The 13,918-nt window shown below is 36.9% G+C and overlaps 1 protein-coding gene across 1 annotated transcript in view; it reads left to right on the plus strand.

Annotated features, from left to right (window-relative positions):
- Nucleotides 1–13,918, plus strand: part of SLC9A3 (solute carrier family 9 member A3) — a 50,562-nt gene that overhangs the window by 10,763 nt on the left and 25,881 nt on the right. The gene's annotated exons all lie outside the window — the stretch shown is intronic.

The raw sequence follows: 13,918 nt of genomic DNA on the forward strand, positions 1-13,918 counted from the left end.
GTTAGTTGCTCACTCAGGCCAGTTATCTAAGTGGTTGTGCAGCATCTAAAACAGGTTAGTTGCTTGCTCAGACCAGATATCTAAGTGGTTGTGTAGCATCTAAAACAGAGACTGAAACTTGTACCAGTGAAAACTTCTATTGCTTATGCAGTAGAAGTGTCTGGAAAAGGAAGGCTGGTTTTGTTGCTTTCTCCTTGACAAAATTTAGGAAAAAAGTCAACACTCCTCCAAAATTTTTATTAGAAATAAAGAACACAGCAAGTTCAGAAACTCCAATTTATTTTCTTCAGTGTGATAGATGTGGCACTAAAGTTAATGAAAAATAAAATTTTGTAATTCACCTTCCTCCTCCCCTGCTCCAGTTAATTTGATCAATTTTCAGACATTCTCTGATCTGAGGGTGAGGTTATTAAAATTTACATGAGCTTCAAAAAAAGAAGGGACTGTCATATTTACCATGGACTTAAGGAGAGCAGCAATTCCTTAGTACATAATACATTAATCTTATTTAAACCTTATGTTCCCTAGCCTTTCAGTAAATGGAAGAACATCTTGTTTTCATGTCTTGAATACTTGTACTGAAGAAAATGGTAATTAATGGAAAAGCTAATTTTTTAAACCTAAATTATTACTTTCAAGCACTTAATAAAGCATCTTAATTCTTCAGACTTTCTTAAGGAATACAGCACAGTTGACCTTACTAAAAACCATAAATCTTAAGGCATATTCACTTGAATAATGCTGTTTGGTGTTTGAAAGTATGAGGATGTAAAAACAGCAGGAGGAAGTATGAAGTTTCCTTCTGTTTATTGTGATTTATGAGTAAAGATTAAAAGCAGTCCAAGATAAACCTGCCACTGCAAGTGGAAATTCAGCCTGTGTGTGGGTACTGAAGTACTTGTGTCAGGAAAGACCTATGCAAATGTAAGAGACAATGGTCTTATATTTTCCTCTTGCTGCCTGGTGTAGCATATGTTGTCTGTTGCATTTTGGAGGACCCCAATGTGTTGAAAGTCAGTAGAATCTGGCTGATATGCCCTCAATGTGATAAATGCTTTCTGAGTATAGGGAGGCAAAGAAGTACTACAGACAGTGGTAGGGCTTCTGCTGTAGTGCCTAAAACAAAATCTTGTATCCAGCCAGGATAGGGTTAATTTTTCCAGTAGCCAGGAGAGGCATGGCTAGGAGGTGATTCTATACCTCTCAAGACATTTTCTGGGGAGGGTGGGAGGGTTCCCACTCTGGGCTGAGTTGTGAGGCAGAGGGGGTCAGGGTATTGCTGGGGGCATTTCTGTGAGGGGTGGTCAATGACTGCGCATCAGTCACCTTTTTTCTTGTACTGCACTGGCACTGGTATTGCTCCTTGCTTAATTTTTTGTTACTTCCTGGACTGCATCAAAAGCAGCATGGCCAGCAGGTCAAAGTGGGAATTATCCCTCTGCTCTGCCCTGGTAAGAGCCTGCCTGTACTGTGTCCAGCTCTGGGGTCCTCAGCACAGGAAGGAAAGGGACTTGTTGGAGCAGGTCCAGAGGAGGCCACCCAGATGACCAGAAGGTTGGAGCACCTCTCCTATTAAGACAAGCTGAGAGCATTCAGGTTGTGTGGCTGGAGAAGAGAAGGCTCTGGGGAGACCTCACTGTCTTTCAGTACTTAAAGGGTGTCTACAACAAAGACTGAGAAAGACTTTTTAGCAGGGCCTGGCATAAGGACTTAGTTGTAAACTAAAAGATTCAGGCTACATAGAAGGAAGAATTTTTTTATGACGAGGGTGGTGAAACACTGGAGCAGGTTACCCCGAGAGGTGATAGATGCCCAGTTTCTGGAAATATTCAAAGCCAGGTTGGACAGGTCTTTGAGCAACCTGGTCTAGTTGAAGATGTCCCTGCTCATTGCAGGGGGATTGGAGTAAATGACCTTCAAAGGTGTCTTCAAACCCTAACTACTTTGGGATCCAACTGAAGTTTAATTCTTATATATGTGGTAATAAAAGTAAAAAAGAGACACTAATATGGATTGTTTAGTAATATTTGATTCATACTGAATTCTTACTGCTCCCAAAGTATAATTTCTGCATAGATACTTTTAGGAATATCTGCAAAATCATCTTGCCATCTTGGAAGGGATCTGACTATATTAAGCACATCATTGTACAAAGAAAAGAATCCTATGTGGATATGACTTTGTACTATATATGATACAATAGAATCATGCTTAGTCTGTGTCATGCTTGCAGCAGGTCCACAGGAGGCCACCCAGATGACCAGAAGGTTGGCATGTGTATGTGGCATTCTGGGATGTTTTTTACTTAGGAAAGGATTTGTATCTGGTTTCTACCTTCCTTTTTTCTTGAAATAAACAGTCATCTTAAGTACCCAAAATGTCTGAGTTGTGAGCTGGGCTTCAGATACAGGTTTAGCCAGTTGTTTTGTTCCCTTCCTTTTTATTTCTCCACTGTGGAAAATAATGTTAAACTAATCTCCCTGTGAACTTGTTTTTGCACACTATTCTTTCTCATTTTGCTTGTGCATGCACTACAAAACACAAATGCATAACTGGTAAAAACAGCTGTCTTACCACCTTCCTACTGCATTTCAAAATATCAGATCAAATGTACAAATAGTACATTTTCCATGTACTACATTTTGCAGTATAAGGACACTAAGTAAAATACATTTCTTCCTGCTGTTATCATCATGTACATCATCTCTCAAATGAGAAAATGAAGGTATTAGAGTTAACGTGTTACTTAACTGGAGATGCTGGAAGGACAAAAAACAAAAGTCATGCTAAAGCATACTGAATAACAGCAGTATCTCAGAGCCATTTGCAGGAAAAAAATTAGAGTGATATAAACAAAAATGCACCTTGTTCTTAAGTGTAAGGGGAAATAAGTCACATATCTGGATTTCTGAGCAAATTTACTTTCTTATCAGTAGGAATGAGTGCATTCAGTAACAAAGCATGTCACATCATCTGTTCTCTGTTGCCTAACCCAGAAACTCACAGGCTTGATTGGTGAAAATGGTGTTTTCTTAATAGACAGAGTACTGTGTAACTATTGTAGCATGAGAATTGTTGCCTCTTTCTTTCCCATATACCACCTTGCCCAGTTCTTTACCATATTCTTTCTGATTAACACTACTAATGTTGAAAGAGCTATTCTATCATGAAGTAAATTCCATAACGCATTCTCCATAATAGCATATGGAGAAACAGGTAAGTGACAAGTTATGTCTAGAGCATTCCTATAGACAATATTTTACTTGCTTCTCCATTTTCTCACAAAGCTCTGGGATCATTCACTGAGATGCTTCCACAGCCCTATAAAATTAGAGAACCATGGAATCATAGTTTGGGTTGGAAGGGACCTTAAAGATCATCTTGTCCCAACTCTGCTGCATTGGTAAACACATCTTCTCCTAGACCAGGTTACCCAGAGCCCCATCCAGCCTGGTCTTGAACGCCTCTAGGGATTGGGAGTCCACAACCTCTCTGGAACGCTGTTCCAATGCCTCACCACCCTTATAGCAAAGAATTTCTTCCTAGTATCTACTCTCCTTCAGCTTAAGGCCATTTTCTCCATTGTCCTTTCACTATGTGTCCATGGGAAAAGTTCCTCTCCAGCCTTCTTGCATCCCCCTTTAGGTACTGGATGGTGCTATAAAGTGTCCCTGAAGCCTTCTCTTCTTCAGGCTGAACAACTCCAACTCTCAAATTCTGTCTTCATAGCAGATGTTCTCCAGCCGTATGATCAACTTAGTTGCCTCCTCTGGACCTGTTCCAACAGGTCCATGCCTTTCCTCTGCTGGGGACCTCAGAGCTGGATGCAGAACTCCAGGTGGCATCTCACCAAAGCAGAGTGGAGGGGCAGAATGTCCTCCCTTGCCCTGCTGCCCATGTTGCTTTGGATGCAACCTAGGATACAAGTGGATTTCTAGGCTGTGAGTGCATACTGCTGAATTGTGTTGAGCTTGGGAAAAAGAGAATTTATCTGTTGCCATTCTGGACACCTTATGTCAATAGGGAGTGTTTCTCTTAAAAGTATTTTTAACTTTTTGCTTAAAAATCTCACCTAGAAAACCTGAGATGACCAAATTTCTAGCACATATAAACAATATATTTGAGTTCCTGAAATTATGTACAGGAGTTGTAGTCCACCATGGAACTCTTCTCTTATCAAGCTGCTGGAGACTCTCTCCTCCAACATATGGCTGGCAAAGCTTTGAAGCTTTTCCGAGAGTGCAGTAGGATTTACTTTCAATGGAAGCCTGACTTATTTTATTAATTCTCTCAAATTAAATTTATTTTCAGTGTTAAACAAGAGCTACTTGACATATATGTGTTTGTTGGGGGATTTTTTTTCTGTGGGCATCGCTAGTGAATTTGAATACCCTAATGCTTATTTAATTTATTGCTGTAATCAGGAATACTTCCACTGTAATTCCATGCTATTCCACTTGTATTAATTAAAATCTTACCGGGGTGGAATGTAAGGGGCAGGAAGCAAGCCAGTCTGCCAGTGCGTGAAAACAAATACTTTCCTACCCCATGACTTGGAGCAACCTTCATAGCTATTTGCCCTAGCCCTTAGGGTTTAATTATGTCCCTCATGCCATTCTTAGCAGCAACAATCCTTACTATGCCTTGCTGGAAGCAGTACAGAGGAAGAAGAGAAAGTCCCTACCGTATAGGGATGTTTTCAGAGTTTCAGGCTACTATTGGTATTCATTAAATTATTTCTTCCTCATCTTCTTTTTCTTCACGTACAGTAGACCTCAGCCAGGGAGAACTGGTTATGTTTTTTAGTCAGGCTTTGGTAATTCCTTACGCAATTTATCATACAACAGAACAACTGCTTCCACATATTACTGGTAACCCATTCCTGTGCAGTTTTTTATCTGTATGAGCAGATGCCAGAACATTTCCATGAGGATGTCTTAGTTTCAATTAATTTATCATATTAAAATGGAAGTTAAAAGAAAAAAAAAAATCTAAAATTCATAGTGTGAAACTCAGTTCTTGTCATTTCTTTATTTAACCCATGTTACTGGAAAATAGTTTGGTATTTTAAAAATAAAAAAAAATGCTTTCACTGTCAAAAATTTTCAGTGAATCTTTGAAAACAATTTTAAAGCTGGAGCAGTTGCAACATATTGCAACTTAATTTTAATACCTTTACATAGCAAGTGAAGCAGTTTTATGATTATTTTACTGTCCTGTTTTATATCCTCTACTATACTTCAAGGTGCTTCTAATGTGTACTTTGCTCTCATTTTGAAATATTATTTTTGACTGTTCCCATTTTTCTTTCAATGCTGTTCAGTTCCATAAGGGCCAAATGCTACCACACTTACACTGCGGTGGGACTGGTCCTTCAAAAAAGAACTATTTGGCATAATTATGATAAACTCTGCCTGACTGTTTAAACTTCATTATGTTCTAAGTGCTTATAGAGGAAATAGTTGCTTACTCACACACTTCTTTAAATTTGACTTGAGGCTATCTTATTATGTTTATGACCTATCAGCTGGGAACCTTGACCCATATATTGGTTACATTTTTAATTGCTAACATATTTTGTTAATTGTTCACCTACAGAGAACAGCTACCTAAAATCTCCTCCTTAATTACCTCATTACAATGCTGTACGCTTTGTAAATGGTGACCATTATACATGTGACAAATAAAGAAAGCTTTCTTGAGCTGGATTAAACCAAGCTCAAACCAGTCCTTCCATTTCAAGGACTTTCGTGCGTTGCTTAGGAAAAAAATACGTCCAATATTCAGTATAAATAATATTTGTAGGCATGCTCAGGTAGTATATTTTAAGGCAGCACCAAGATCCAACACCAAAAGTGGCTTTTACCTCTTGTACAATATATGTGTTTTACATCTCTGAGTTTCTTCAGATATAAAATAGCTCCAAGTTTTTTTCAATAAATCTCTCATTTTTTTCTAGATTGGGTAAAACATAAGGTAATGATTAGTAAAATAATTTAATGTTTGTCTAAGGATTATCGATAGGAGAAATCCTTTAAATATGTTTTCTTAAGAGATTTTTGCCCGTTGTATATAAACAATTCAGAATAGCAACATCAATTCACAACATTTGTATTGCTGTTGCAAGGTCCACAGAACAGAATCCAAAGGACTGTCAGTCCCCTGAGCAGGAAAAAAAGAACTGAGCACACTTTGTTGATAAAGATTAGAAAGGCAAATATAGATAATAATGATCAGCTTCAGTTCTGATGAGTCCGCCCAAACACTTCCTGGACAGACTAGAAGTGCAGTTCCCTAATGCTTTGAACCCTTGCTTCAACTGAACCACTCTTAGAACACAATGGAAGATTTTTTTCCTTTGATTTAAGCCTAAATTCATCTGCAAATAAGACAGGGTAAAATAGTTTCTGAATGGAGAAAGAAAAGATGAGATAAAATATGAAACTAGTAGGGGATTATTTTTCAGTCACAGGAAGTCACTGGAGTTTAGTTTTTGGACTGGTGTTATGCACGGCTTTGGTTTTGCTCTTTTTTTTTATTTATTACTGCACAAAGAGGTGGGCCTTCCTACTGAAGGTTTCTGATGACATATTTCTGCAGGCATTATCAGTATTGAAGTAGATCTGGGTATTGTACAAGGAAAAATATATAATCCTGAGTACTAGAGGGAGGGATGTAATACAGTAATACCTAGGACAGTTTCACTCAGAGGCCATGACAGGAACTGACATGAGAATGGGAAGGGGAAGAGAGGTACATCTGTGCTAGTGGGTACAGGGTGACTGTGAGTCACCAGTGTGATAAAGAATCCAGGATGTAGCTGAACTATAGATTGTGATAGGAAATTATTAATGCTGTTGGACCCGCTTCTACTATGACTCATGCAGAATGCAGTCTATATTTCTGATGGCTCTGAATCCACAAAGGTGAACTCAGATTGAAGCAGAGCCGAAGACTGAAAAGAATTATTTTACTTTAAAAAAACAGAGACAAGCAACAAATGGACAGTATGTTTTTCTCTCTGCTTATGTAATGAGAAATGAAGGAATTAATATTAGGGCAAACCAGCCATTCAAGAAAATTGATATCACTCCCACAAAGGAAAATGGACATAAAACAGCTGTGAACAAGTTCAGGCTAGAAATCAGAATAAAGTCTCTTAACTGTGATGAGAGCTGGTGGTGTACCTTCACAAAGACTTAGCTGGAGCAATAACACTCTGAAATGAGGATCATTAAATGTGATGGTGTGATAATGAGGGTCTGGATAAACAGCTAAATAGTACTTCTAGTACTTATGGTTCCTGATGAGAATTCCCAGATATTCTGAGCAGGCTACATAAGCAGCTGTAATTAGTTGAAAGATGTGCCTATGGCTCTCCAGGCAAGAAATTTTGTACTTGCTAAAGCAGAAAACTCAGGAAGTCATGAAAGACATCTTAACACAGAGACCCAGTACAACTGAGGTCAATGCACTGAAGGACGCAAAACTGGTGCATCTGTTAAAATAAAAATTACAAGGATAGAGCAGAAAATGAAAGGCCTGAGAGCATAAAGAAATCAAGTATAGCATGTGCAGGAAGTTTATCAGGGAACTAGTAAGTGGGCATTACTGTTGAAAAGTAAAGGGAGCCATAATAAAAGATAAGAGAATTATAAACAAGTTAAAGTTCATTAAACAGGAAATTGTATCAAAAACCTTCTCGTAGTAAACAGTGGAGAAAGAAGGGATTAGATTTATCAGCAAAACTTCTGGAGAAATTTGAGATTAAAATGGTAGATGTATAAATAAATTTGCCCAATAAACAGAAGATAAAGTAATTGTAGCATTGAAGAGAACTACTTATAAACACCCCCTACCCCCCATGATTAAAAAGGGAAACACTAACAGTTGTTATTGTTAAGCAATTTTCTAAACCATTGCAATGGGGAAGTTTGCTAAGGATTTTGTGATGTCCATTTTATAAGAAAAAGTCATTGTTGGTCCGGACTAGGCGATGTGCAGACTGGGACTGACATACACTGCTGTCAGTGTCATGAGAGGACCACAGCACACACCAGACAAAGCCAATTAAACTCAGTGATTATGAGTAAATCACTTGGTAAACCAAGAGTGAGAAGTAATTTTAAAACAGTGACTGCTCAGCTGCTTTTTTGCTGTCAGGGCTCCTACTTATACAGTTTAATAGGAAACTATCTCCAAACTAATCTAATCTAATCTAATCTAATCTAATCTAATCTAATCTAATCTAATCTAATCTAATCTAATATTTTAAAAGAGTTTGCAGATTAAAAAACCCCAAACAAACAGAGGAAAAATCATAGAAAATACACAATTGTCTCTGTTCCAGCATCTACACACAGTTCCTACACCATGAATGCTGCAACTTCTTGCAGGGGCTCGTATAGACCAAATGTATTTCTTAGTATGGCAAGATGCAGCTGGTTAGTCAGCTGTGACCTTCTACATGGCTGTAACTAGTGTGGGGCTATGGAGAAAGAGAGTACCCCAGGATCCATGCGTTTTAGGGACAGGAGAAGCAAAATGATCCTTTCTTGAAAATGCACGCTCTGTATTATATTTTAGAGGATTTGGCCATGTCTTAGTCAGGTAGACCAACATCAAGGCAATGGATCAGGGCTTTCCAGAGTCTTTTGAACTACATTACTAACCAGTTTACAACAACATTACAGTTGATACAATTTAGGTCACAAACTGGTATTTGACTATACTTTGAGCTATTATACAGGCAAGATAAAGCAGATTTTTTTCCCAGATATGCTATAGGAATGGGGTTTTGTTTTGTTGTTGTTGTGTTGGGTTTTTTTTGTTTGTTTGTTTTTGTGTGTGTGCGTGTGCGTATTAAATAATAACATGTATCTGCAGAAGGCACCACTGGAAAATTTCCAAAAAGGGTAGAACTAAACAGTTTTTAAATTGAATTCCTTTATAATGCTAAGGAGAATGTGAACAGGTAGATAAGGTAAGACACAAAAATTTCATGCTTGCCGGTCAGTGTCCAACTACTGGAAGATGTTTAGAGGAAAGATTCCCCCTTTGGGCAGAATATTCTTCTGTGTAATTTATTATGCTTTCTCTTAAGAAGTTTCTTTGTTGTACTATTAAAAAAAAATTTGATTGTGTGCTGCCTTGGAGATACTGTTATTTGCATCTCTGAAAAGTAAAGAAGCACAAAGGAGCTTGCAGTGTTTTGCCCTTGCTTTGGTCAATGGCCAGAGTTTTCATCAGCTTCAGAGAAAAGAAGAGAATCAAGTCTTGGAGCTCCAATTAGAAGCACCCATGGCTTGATGAAGTATGATAACTTCAGCTTTATAAGTGAAAATAAAAAGTCAGAACTGGGAGACAGATTAAAAAGATAGTGTCAGTGTATATTTGAACTACTAGTAAAAATGCATATGGGAGACCTCATGCCTGCCACTAACCCTCATAGGAGTAGCTTAGAAATGTTTTCAGTTTCATATCTATGCTTTCACTGAAACTATGGAAATGATAAGGCTGCTCATATTTTAATTTTAGAAATTATTTTATGAGTCCTTAGATTTTATCCAAAGACACATGGAAAAAAAAATCAGCAGAGAATTACCACCATTATTATAGGTCAATTCTTGATTTCTCTGGATGACACATTGTGTACTGTACACGTGCAGTAGCTTTGGTGATTGACTGGAACAGTGATAGTAGCTGCAAAAATAATTTCACTGTTTTCAGAGACTTGATTTTACATTATCAAAGTTAATGGAAATGTAATTATTCATTTGAAATAGTGTTGAAATGACTGCATAAATCCTGGAATTTATCAGTATTTTTAAAAAGTAGTTTTAGTTTTTTAGTTTTGCAGTGCTGTATTTTCAAAAGGATGTAAATCTATCTTGAATTGTTCATTTCAGCTGGAAATAATGCAAAAAATTTAGATCTAAGATATTAAAATATTTTTTCTGATAAGAAAAAATCAATATTGATTAAAAATAGGTTTTGTTAGAAATAATTTTAAAAAGTGAAAACCCTATTTCAGAAATTTTTTAGGTGACTACAAATATTACAACTTGAAAATTAATTGTACAGTATCTATTTATTATTTTTAATTTTTTTTTTCTTTTAACCAGTCTTCCTCTCTTCATTTCTTTGAGTAAGTGAGAAAAAGCTTATTCTGTCGAATCACATCTTCCAAAGCAGTCACAGATGGCCTTAGAAAGCAAGAGATCATTCACTGAATGCTGTAAATTCCATTAAAGGATTTGATCTCAGTTACTGGATTTTAAAAAGGCCATAAATCCCAACTTACTTCTTAAAGTATGTTTCATTCTTTGAGTCAAAAGAAAGTGGTTCCAGCCACCACATCATTGATTGCTATTTTGTTTTGTCTTTTTTGTCAGATAGCTTAAATGCTACAGTCCCTTTTCCTGGATCTCAAAGGAAGCATCTGAAAAAAAATCACAGGATGTTTATACTGTGAAACTGTTTCTTAATTTTGTAGAAAGCTTTTAATTTGGTGATGCTCAGCTTGAATTTGAACACTTTACCCAGTAACCAGTCCAACCCACTTTCAAACCAGGTATAGCATGTACTGGAAGGGAGGCATATGTTTAACTTTTTCATTAATACTCTATCTAGAATTAGGGAGAAGAATTCCAAATGCTAAATGTTAACATGTTAAATGTTAAAATTTATAGATCACAAAATTGCCTCGTGCACAGTTATTTCTTTATGCCATGAACTGTCTACAGGTGTTCTTCCTTTACTCTTTCCCTCTCTTCATTAAAATACGATAATGTACTTTTCCTTATTAAGAGCAGTGAAAGTAGACAATTTCATCTCTGGGTCCATCACAGAGTAATTTATCTGAGCAGCACTGCATGCTATCCTCCTTCCTGATAGTTGAAATTGCTTTCACATCAGAATCAAACTGAACTCCTTGTCCATTAGGAGTTTACAAACCTTGTTGGATTGTATTCTGCTCCTCAGACAGGTGAAACACTTAGTCATGCTAGACATTTAGGTGTAATTAAAGTCTCCAGTTCTACTTTGTCAAAGGGACACAATTCATTTTGTGGGACAGTTTTTGGATCTCTTTTAGACAGGTAAAGGCAAGCTTTATGAAATGAAAGTCCTATCATTATGTGAGTTTGTAATACTCTCAGGATACATCAGAGACATTGCTTCAGAATAATGAATTGCAAAAATAAATACTTAGGAGTGAACTTGGAATGAATCTATATCAAATTCTACAAATGTAATAACTATGCATAATGTACAGTCTTGATTAAATACATTTTATACACATAGCCAAAAAAAAAAATTCACTCTGTGGAGATGCAAATATGAGCTCAAACATTAATTTCAGTTCCAATTGTATTTCAGTCCAAAGCTATTTTATTGAATTTCATCAGTTGTGATATTTTCCTTTTACATATTTCTATGCTCAGAGACATATTTCCATTAATCATATAGCATGCTAACTGCCTGAAGAGCTAGCCAGGCAGTTATCTTAAAACAAATACAGTCTGGTTTTCAGATTTTGGTTGGGCCGAATACAAAAATTAAAAGAGGCTTCTCTAAGAGCTCATTTATGCAATAACTTTCCTGTCCAAGGCCTGCATCCTTAAACTAACAGAATAGAAGAATTTGTTGCTGATAGTATTAAAATCTGGTGCAGATAATCAGTGGGTTGGAGTTAAAAGGGAACAGAGACAGATAAGACAGACCTGATTCACTGGGAAAATGCAACTTTTAGGAGGAAACAATGCTGCAACCAAAACCAGATTGACTTCCCAGCATGCAAAACTGGTTATGATTGTAAAGGGGAGAATTCTGCATAATATGGAATTTTAGCTGGGCATTGGGTTTTTTTTTCCAAATGCTTAGTTTTGAAAAGTCTTCACAGGTTCATTTTAACTTTTTAACTTTACCTTCTTGTAGTCAGGGCTTATCTGCTAAGAGTAGGAAAAACAGACTTTGTTTAGTAAGACTAGCTCAGCAACATTCATTTTCAGGGATAAGGAGATAATCCCCTCTCTGTGAGGTGATAAATTAGTTGATAATTCACTGACTGGAAATTCAAGGAATCAAGAATGACTAGTAGGAAAGAAGCTAAATGCCACAATTTGTACACATGGAATAGCAGCTATTTTATTTAGCAGTTTATTTTTCTTCATTTAATTTCCTCTCTCTTCTTCTTTTTTTAATGCAAGCCCAAGGGATTTTATAACAAAGAGAGGAAACTAACAGAAAAACCTGTGTTTGTTTCTGAGAAGTGTTATTCATCTCTTGATTACTTGACACTGATGACATAGACAGCTGCCACGGTTTAGTCAGCTTCACTGAATGCAGTTTGTTTTCATGTCTGATTGCTTTTGTATTAATCCCACTTTTTAGCTGTGTTCTAACATGTTTTCAAGTCTTTTCTGCAGACACTCAGGAACATCTACATTCATGATCATTATTGACATAGGGAGGCTGTGGTCACTTTTCCTTTCATGTTTTTTTATTCTGATGAGACCATGAAGGTTCTATGGCTTAAGGAACCACATTACTTTGGGGCTGCTGTAATGGTAGACGGTGCCTGTGTAGATGCAGCCAAGGCAAAAGCGGACAGTTCAGGAGTGGGGCCTTTAAAACACTCTAAAATGTAACTAGTAAATGTTTGACAAGGACAAATACTTGGATGGGAAGAAAAACAAAGGTCTTTCAGTAAAGTAAGCTGGTCTAAGACCTCTGCATGGTCATAGGAAGGATTCTTCCACTATGGCTTAAGAGTCTGGAATCCATAATGATAGGTTCTTGTCCAAGCTAGTTCTCAGCTAAATTGCGTTAGCATTGCAACGGCTTCAACACAGCTGATGTTCAAACCAGGAGAAACTTGGTGGCTTTTACTAACATTTTCTTCCTGAAGTGTAACTCACATTTTCAACACAAAGCTATATAAGTAAAGCCACATTTATTAGGTCAGTTTCACAAAGTACCAGGGTTCAGGCCATCTGGGACATATAATTACTTAAGATAAAGTGAAGGACAAACTTACAGAAATCCCGAGAAAGTCAAATTAAACCTCCCGTCCTTACTTATTATCAAACACTTCTGCCTCTTCCTCCTATTTTATGTTCCATCTTTCTTTGTAGACTTGACTTCTCTCTCTTCTCTCTGCTTTTTTATTTTCTTTTATCTGATACCTAACAAATGCACTATAAATATATGCTGCCACACGGATTTGCTGTCTTATTTGTGTTTCTGTCACCTTGAAGAGTCCGTTTTTTCTGTCTGGTTGTGCCATCTCTCTGCCTCTTTAGAATTGCTCATGGCACTCAGTAATTTTCCCTCCTTCTAACTATTGGCTAATTTAATAGTTTTATCATACCATACCATTGCATATTTTGTTGTGATAGATACCATATACTGTTCGTCTTTATTAACAGATTTTACAGACTATCGTAACATACAAATTTCATGACACCTTATACAAAAGAAAGCAGCCTGTTGCAGAACCATTCCCCATAAATACATATTTGAAGGAACTGCTAAAATCTTCATTCCTTCAGAAAGCCTCTGATTTATGAGAAATCCTCATTAAGGACATCTTGAAGAAAAGGCTCAAAAGGGATCTCCCATGATACAAGCTTCATTCTGTTCCTGCTGCAGGCTACATTTTCAGAATATTTTTATAAATTTAAAAAGAGTTGTCTTGAAACTAGTTTTCCTTTCAGCATCCTTATCACATCTTCCAATAAGCCTGTTAATAAACTGATCATTTTTAAAGAGAATCATTAGGAGGCTGGATGTGTATTTATAGATACAGAAATAAACCCTGATGTCATACCTTTCCAGGACTTCCCTATCGCTTTTCAGCCTCGCACTTACTGCTTTGCACAGAACATCATCTTTCCCTAGACAGATCTTGTTAAGA

The sequence above is a fragment of the Chamaea fasciata genome, unplaced genomic scaffold (genome assembly GCF_029207755.1).
Source record: "Chamaea fasciata isolate MVZ Bird 193981 ecotype frontalis unplaced genomic scaffold, bChaFas1.0.hap1 SCAF_1, whole genome shotgun sequence".
NCBI classification, from domain to species: domain Eukaryota; kingdom Metazoa; phylum Chordata; class Aves; order Passeriformes; family Sylviidae; genus Chamaea; species Chamaea fasciata.